Source organism: Musca autumnalis, unplaced genomic scaffold, assembly GCF_047663935.1.
Source record: "Musca autumnalis isolate F117 unplaced genomic scaffold, ASM4766393v1 scaffold_1, whole genome shotgun sequence".
Lineage (NCBI taxonomy): Eukaryota > Metazoa > Arthropoda > Insecta > Diptera > Muscidae > Musca > Musca autumnalis.
In genome coordinates this window covers 83,891,101-83,898,453 of record NW_027411644.1, presented here as the reverse complement: position 1 = coordinate 83,898,453, position 7,353 = coordinate 83,891,101, and positions in this window count along the sequence as shown.

The window sequence follows — 7,353 nt, the reverse complement described above, 5'->3', positions numbered from 1 at the left end:
ATTACTATTGGAAAGTATGAGAAGCAATGCAAATGAGAGTGAATGTGAGTGCCAATGAAGAGATCAAACACAATAATTGATTGTAGTTTGGTCAAACAAAGGAAATAGTGGACTTTGTGGAATGTAAGAGCACAATGATGAGTATAGGAACAAGTGGGAAATAATCACAATGAGTAAATAGAACCCATTTACATATATATTTTTGGTAATGGTATCATGTGTGGCAGCGAATAGAGATATTAAGAACAAGAGCGTATAAAGATAACATGATAACAGAAGAGAATATATACGTTGATCTCATGTGTTTGGATTACTAAGTATGAAATTAACATTGATAGCGATCGCTAGCTAACACGACACACTATTAACAGAAATCAATGCAGTACGTTAACCAATGTGCTGAAATAAAATTGTTCATACATATGTACATACATTAGGCGAATTCCGATCTGGTTTCACGTGGAAGGTTTTATGAATGTCGCCTCAAAGTCAATTTATTTCTGGACTTTTTTTTTTTTTGGCTAAACAAATATAATTGTTGGCGGACTCACCACGAATCTCCTTTAAATCCTTAGGATTAATTGATTATTTTGATAGATCAGTAAATTTCTTCGATGCTCTTTTAGCTTTTCTCAGCAATCAAATATGGTATGCACGTCTTCAATTTTCTCATCCAGAGACAAAGGGAAATATTTTGGCAAACGATTGCTTCAGATGTTACACTTTTTTGTGGCATTTGATATTGAATCTAACCCACTTTTTTGCTTTATTCTTTTTATTATAGCGGCACTTCTATTTGACACTTATGTTCATCTCAATGTTTGTTCAACGAATAACTGGGCATATAGTGAAACAATGCAAACTAACCTGTTCTCTCCAGGAATCCACAAATTAGAACGAAATGGAAATGAAATCTCAGTGTATTCTCCGACAATGGCAATCCGGCTCGAAGGACCAAAAAATGTTGGGGACAACGGGGGTGTTGGACCTGGTGTTGTAATAGAACACAATGAGCACAATGCAAAGAAACAAAGTAATAACTTTGTCTTTGCAACTCCAAGAGAGATTGGAATGGATGTGTCCAATTAGGAGTGTGGGGAAGAAAAAAAATGAAAACAAAGATGTGGTTTCAGGATGGATTGATACAATTTGGATTTATTTTGAGATCATAGATCTTACCAGTATGGCAGTTGATGTTGAACAAGAAAGAAGTTTTTTGTACGTTGAGCGGAAGCTGTCAAGGCAGTTTCTTTTACAGAAAAATTTATGTCAATTTTTACAGAAAAGATGATGCCAATATTAAGCTTAAAATTGCTGGTAAAGTAATTGGGGATTTTTGTATGTTTTGGCAGTTAGGGATTTCATTGCTGATTTTAGTGTTGTTTGGCACAAACACCCCCATTTCGGTGTATGCCATGCAAGCTGTTAAGAATTATGTCAATCGACTTCTTAGACCTTCAAACTCCATAGTTCGGGAAACTGTTCGATCTGAATCCACTTTTACATGGGACAATACTAATTATATTTCAGCTGTCGGCATTGATTTAACTTTGGACTTAGCTTCAGTTGCGTGTCCAGATTTCTAACTATGTTTCTCCTGGAATTCATAGAGGATAAAAATCCTTCCTAAGGTTCCTCCTGTCTAAAACCCAAATTATTGCATAGGATTTTGTATTTTATTTTATTTATTTAGTTTATTTTCGTTTTTAATTCTTTTTTATATTAATTTAGATAGGTTAGGATTAGCATAAGTCAATTAAATTGAGACACGCTCTCTAGATATGAAAGAGCCGGGAGCAAGCTCGGTATACCATTACAATTTCTATTTAACATGTTTCCCCAGTTTATAAAATAAGCTAGTTGCTGCAATGATTATTTTACATTCACATATTGTAATTAAAACAACACGTAATAGTTTTAAGTTATTATTTTTTATGCAATTGTAAACTTCTTACTATTTTTCGAAAAGACTCAATAAAAAAGTTGAAATTGAAAAAAAATAATATATAATCCCAATTCCTTCACACTTACAAACTTCATTGAAATTGGACATTCGTAGCGTGTTGGTGCATCAGATAAAATCGGCCAACGTTTTATATGGGAGCTACATCCAAATCTGTACCGATTTCGATATATTTTGGCACATTTATTTGTAGGCAAAATTCCGTAACAAATTCCAAAATTTATTGCAATCGGGCATATATTGCATGTTTGGTGCGTCAAATAGATTAAAAGACCTATATTCAATAAAATTTAGCTTTTTTAAGAACGACTTTTTGCCGTAATGGCGAAATGAAAGAAATAACTGCTTTTTTACACCGCTATGTGGTATTTTCGATATTTGCAAAATATACAAAAAATATATGACCCTAGTTCACATATTTTTAATCTGCATAAAATGCCAATTCGATGTCCCTCAGTCTGCCCGTCTGTAGAAAAGTAGACAAAGCTCTCAACATTTTGATGGAGTTTTTAATGAAAATTATACAGCTCCTAAGACTTTGGACGGGTCTGCAAAAGGAACGAAGTCTTTTGAAATCCGTCAGAAACCGAAGGCTTTCGATAATTGAATAAAAATGTATTTAAATCATTTTAACAATTAGTTAAGTTAATTATAGTAACACGAAATTGTAATTGTATAATCGGGAACATCCGAATACAAATTGGCAGATGAAGAAGAAGAGGTGATTATTGAAGATGATTTTATCGGTCGTTGTTTTAAAGTAGACTCCATAGAACAATACCATATTTTCGGTATTTTGAAGGTTCGAAAATTAGATGTATACCACTATGTTGTAGAAAATTGTTGGTATAGACCAATAGTGTCCGTAAAACAATGCCTACATATTTTCGATATTTTGTTGGTGTTACAAAAATTTCTTGCCGAAAATGTTCGGCGAAGCTCCACGTTTCGGCATAGCACCCATAGAACGACACCGACCGAAAGCGGTATTTTTGGAGTTGAGCATCAATCACTGCGCTGTGGGTATTCTTGATCACCTATATACCATTAATTGCGGTAATTTTGAATTTTCAGACTCGTGGTACCTGAATATGAACACAACCACATAAAAGATGTTTTGTCGTTACTTACGGGTACAAAATTAACATCGGAATGTATTTGCTTTCCCAAATAATAAAAAAAAACAAAAAAAAATTATACTTGAATATAAACATTTTAAGACAATCGCGAAAAAAACAGTTGTAAATTGGTCGAATTTTTGATCCACGTACGAACGACATTTGAGTTTTATATAATAGAAGTCGCGGCCTTGAAATATGATAGAACATGTAGCAACCAAATAAAATAATAAGCTTTTGTCGTTACTTAAGATGATTTCATTTTTGTATGCCAAATCATGAAAAATTTTGCTGGATTTCGCGCGAAATCACGAAAAGCCAGCGAAATCACGAAAAAGTTGCAAATGTAAACTAAGTATTACGGTCACAAAATTAACACCGAAATATATTTACTTTCGGAAATGTAGGTATTTTCTTACTAAACCAATAATAATAATAATAATTGCCTCTCTCGAAACCACTAATAATCGTTGACAATTTGTATCTTTTTAATTTCCTTTAAATAATTTCAATGCAAATTAAATTGATTGTCGTAAATAAAACTTTTACAACCCCCACAAATTGTGCATATTAGGAAACGTCAGAATTTTTTAATATTCCATTTGAAAAAATTAAAATAATTGTTGGACGCTACACGAACGATTTTTGGTACATGGATTGAGGAAAAATGCCCATTCTCAAATCTGTTCGAGATACTAATTTTGGATATTGTGTGCAAAAGTCATGGCGGTTACAATTCTGATTATTAGAAAAAATCTTATAAAAACGCTATTCATTATATCGAGAAACATTTTTAATTTATGGCTTCCTACATACTATATGTTTACTGAGGTCCCATAACTTTAGTGAAAAAGTTGTAAATTTTCGCGGAAATTAGGAAATAATTCAAAACAATTGGTAGTTTGCAACTTGTTTTAATACAATTCAAGCTGTTTAGGCATCCGAAAAATATATAAAAATATGTACGTAAACTAAACATCGCGAAGATACAAATGAAAATGAAAACTATACAAATCCGTTTAGTGGTTTGCATATAATAGCACAAACAAAAAAATATATTGATGAAAATTATAAAATTTTTGTAAGAGAAAATATTTATTAAAATTTATTTTGTGAGTTAGTTGAAGAAAATGTAGTAAAAATAGGTCGGAGTTATGCATCTATTTAAGCAAAATTTCACGCAAAAAATCGCATTTGTTATTATATTCACTGCTCGAATACACTCTAACATCTAACGGAAGATCAAGTTCAAATAGATTTTGTGTTCCTTTAAATAGGGTTTGATCTTGAAATAAAACTCTATCGGGTAATGTTCATTTTGAAATGCATGTGAATCGCGAAATCCTCAAAATAGCTTGATGCGCATGTGGTTTACCAATACACCGGATTCTTCCCTTTTAATTTGTACACATTTGCCAGAATTTACTTTGGCCGCTAAGATGTAGCACCGTCTACAGTTTAGTGTACAAAAACTGTATAAAACAGAAAACTAAATCCGCGATATTTCCAAAAACATTTTACGCACATTTTTCGGTTTTTGCAGGACTTGTTTTCGCCGTTAGAGTGGATGGATTTTCACGATTTATGATTTATATGATCCGGACCGTCAAAAAACTAAAATATCTTGGGGTCCCAGCACAATAAGATGGATATTGTAAATACTGTACCCCAAAAATAGGGTTTTTCGAAAAAATATCGCACTAAATTTTGGCCTTTGGCAGTGGATTACTCTGATGCTGTCTGGGCTACATGGTCAATATACATATCAAATTATGCGTAAGGGGGATGCAATGGAAATTTTGAAATGTGATACATTAGAATCTTTAACAGTCAATCGAATAACAACATAAAAAAACTCATTTGCTTCAACGCGTTTTTACCATTTACGTGTTTTTATTCATTTACGCGGTCATAGCTTCCGCGAAAATTAACTTTTTAGCCACATTTTTGAGCGTTGATTAAAAACACTTCGTTTGATGCAATTATAACAGTGCAAACCTTGGCTTCATCAATGTTAAATTTTTTTGACTTTCCGTCATATACACTTTTGGCTAAAAATTTGAAAAAGGTGGAAATAAGCAAGTCCACAACAAAAGCCTACCACAAAATGTGAGGAAACAATTAACGTTCTTCAAAATATATTTTTGCAAATTTTAGCGGATTTTTCGCGCTAAAAAATTTAAAAAGGTGGAAATAAACAAGTCGGCAACAAAAGCCTGCAACGAAATGTGAGGAAACAATTAACTTTCTTCAAAATATATTTTTGCAAATTTTAGCGGATTTTTCGCCCTAAAAAATTTAACAAGTAAGAAAAGCGTTAAGTTCGGTCGGACCGAACTTTTTATACCCTCCACCACAAATTTCAGCCATTTCGGTGGATTAATGTGGCCACAACCTTCAAAATACCGAAATTCGGAAGGTACCGTTCTATGGGGGCTATATGATAGCGTGGACCTATACCTACAAATTTCTGGGGTAAAGTTTTATACGCCTAAAGAAGACTACATACCAAACTTCAGGCATATCGGTGTGATAATGAGGCTAAAACGTTCAAAATATCGAAAATCGGGAGATATTGTGTTATGGGGGCTATATCAACACGTGGACCTATATAAACATTTTATGGTAGAAATGTTTCTTAGCCTCTGGAAACACAAAATACAAAGTTACAATCGATTCTTTGGTCAAATGGGTCTAATACATTCAAAATCTATTAAAATGACGCGTACTTTATAAGGGGTCTTATGTGGGGACTATACCAAAACGTGGACCTATATAACCCGACTTTGGTAGGAATGTTTTCTGGCCTCTGAAGACACAAAATACCAAATTACAACCAATTCTGTGGTCAAATGGGTCTAATACATTCAAAATATATTAAAATGACGCGTACTTTATATGGGGCCTTATATGGGGGCTATACCAAAACGTAAACCTATATAACCCAACTTTGGTAGGAATATTTTTTGGCCTCTGGAGACACAAAGTACCAAATTACAACCAATTCGGTGGTAAAATGGGCCAAATATCTTAAAAATTCCTTATAACGACGACGCGTCACGCGTCATTTTGTATGGGGGCTATACGAAAGCGTGGACCTACATAGGCCGCTTTCAATACCAAAAGTCCTACGTAAATATAACATATTTTCCCAAAATTTCATCGACCTACGTCAATCCGTTCGGACGCTAGAGTGATTTCCACAGACGGACAGACGGACGGACATGGCTATATCGATGTAGAATTGCACGCTGATCAAGAATATATATACTTTGTGGGGTCTACAATGATTATTTCGAGTAGTTACAAACGTAGTGACAAACTTAATATACCCCCATCCTATGGTGGAGGGTATAAAAAAGGTGAAAATAAGCACGTCGACAACAAAAGCCTGCAACGAAATGTGAGGAAACAATTAACTTTCTTCAAAATATACTTTTGCAAATTTTCGCGGATTCTTCGCGATATTTAAAAAATAAAATACGTCAGATCCTTCCTTGGATAAATACGAACATTTTAAGACAAACGCGAAACAAATCGGTTGTAAATTGTTCGAGTTTTTGATTCACGTACGAACGTCATTTGAGTTTTATATATATGGTATGTATATGGCGAGTGGCTGCAGCAGTGATGATGTGTCGGAACGTCCTTTCGGCTATCCGCACATCAGAAGGGTTGGGCAGATCTTTGAAGCCGAGATTAGTGAACTCTCTGAAACTGAGGTAATTAGCTTCGATCGATCAAAGTGCGGCGTTCTAAGATGATGAAATCTGACTGTCTGCTGATGGAGATAATTATGGAGAGATGGTGTGATCCAAGAGAAACGATGGGTTACTAGGTGACGTCATTTGTCAGACCAGGTGACACGATGGTTATGTCTGCTGAACTATGACACTCTCCGCTAATTATCATAGGGGCGTCCTCATTGACCGTGGTAGTTTCCGAGAACCTAATGCCACAACTCATGATGAGCATTAAAGTCCACCAATTGAATTTCCAGCAACGGCTGGTGTTAAGTACTGCATATGCCGCTATTTTGGTTGCCGTTGGTAGTCCCTGTCCTAATCCCTCACATGTACGGGCCCAGAACAACCCATGAGATGCACACTCTCCCGTCATATATTGCATCTCCCCGAAGTTTGAGTGTGATGGATGCGGATGTGACAAACTGAGCACATCCATATTGGTCCTGGGTTTTCCTTAGTCCCAGCACGGTCCAAAAGAATCCGGAGCCGGCATTCCTCCCAACACAGAAAAACGATACAAATACAA